Source organism: Oncorhynchus keta, chromosome 34 (genome assembly GCF_023373465.1).
Source record: "Oncorhynchus keta strain PuntledgeMale-10-30-2019 chromosome 34, Oket_V2, whole genome shotgun sequence".
Classification (NCBI taxonomy): domain Eukaryota; kingdom Metazoa; phylum Chordata; class Actinopteri; order Salmoniformes; family Salmonidae; genus Oncorhynchus; species Oncorhynchus keta.
The window spans coordinates 69,918,686-69,920,207 of record NC_068454.1 but is presented as its reverse complement, the minus strand read 5'-3'; positions in this window follow the sequence as shown (position 1 = coordinate 69,920,207).

Here is a 1,522-nt window from a genome sequence, read left to right as displayed (position 1 = left end):
TAGTTTCACTGTGTGTTTGTGTCTGTGTGTGCATGCAGGTACAGTGCATTCGGAAAGTATTCAGACCCCTTTTCCACATTTTGTTACGTTACAGCCTCAAATCTACACACAATACCACATAATGTGTCACGTTGTTGGTAATAATGATGATCGGACCAAGGTGCAGCGTGCATAGAGTTCCACATGTTTAATAAAGAAACTCACCAAAACCATACAGAACAATAACGAAACGTGAAGTAATGGAGTGTTCAGAGGCACTACACAAAAACAAACAATATCCCATAACCCAGAGGTGGAAAATTGCAACTTAAGTATGATCCCCAATTAGAGACAACGATTACCAGCTGCCTCTAATTGGGAATCATACACACACCCCAACATAGAAAATAAAACCTAGAACCCCACATAGAAAATATAAACTAGACAAAAAAAAACCTAGTCACGCCCTGACCTACTCTACCATAGAAAATACAGGCTTTCTATAGTCAGGACGGGACATAATCACAAAGCAAAAATAGGTTCTATTGGCTCTCTGTTTGTCGTTGAAAATAGGTTTGCAGACATTTTTGCAAATGTATAATTAAAAAAAAAAAAAAAATGAAATACCTTGTGTACGTAATTATTCAGAAACTCTGCTATGAGCTTTGAGACAGGATTGTGTCGAGGCATAGATCTGGGGAAGGGTACCAAAACATTTCTTCAGTATTGAAGGTCCTGAGCAACTGAGCAACTGAGCAATAAGAGGAGAAGGGCCTTGGTCAGGGAGGTGTTCAAGATCCCGATGGTCACTCTGACAGAGCTCCAGTTTCTCTGTAGAGATGGGAGAACATTCCAGAAGGACAACCATCTCTGCAGCATTCCACCAATCAGGCCTTTATGATAGTGGCCAGACAGAAGCCACTCCTCAGTAAAAGGCACATGACAGCCTGCTTGCAGTTTGCCAAAAGGCACCTAAAGGACTCTCAGACCATGAGAAACAAGATTCAGAGATAATTACAGAGAGATCCTTGATGAAAACCTGCTCCAGAGCGCTCAGGACCTCAGACTGGGGGGAAAGTTCACCTTCCAACAGGACAACCACTCTAAGCACACAGCCAAGACAATGCAAGTGTGGCTTTGGGACAAGTCTCTGAATATCCTTGACTGGCCCAGCCAGAGCCCGGTCTTGAACCCGATCTAACATCTCTGGAGAGACCTGAAAATAGCTTTGCAGCAACGCTCCCAATTCATCTTGACAGAGCTTGAGAGGATCTGTTAGAGAATCTCAGCACGCCCACACCCAGTTCTAAATCATTTCTACACTGCAAATTGACCGCAAGAAGCCCAAACAGATATATTATTTGACAAAAACAAAATCATTTCAAACTTTGATTAGATTGGGAAACGATCACATATTAATCTCTATTTGTGCGTGGGAATACTTGGGATCAGACATCCTTAATTACAATCACTTTGAGCTGATTTTGCAGTCTTTTATATCCAACAACAACAATTATGTTACTCTTTTTTTCTTGTCAGCAAA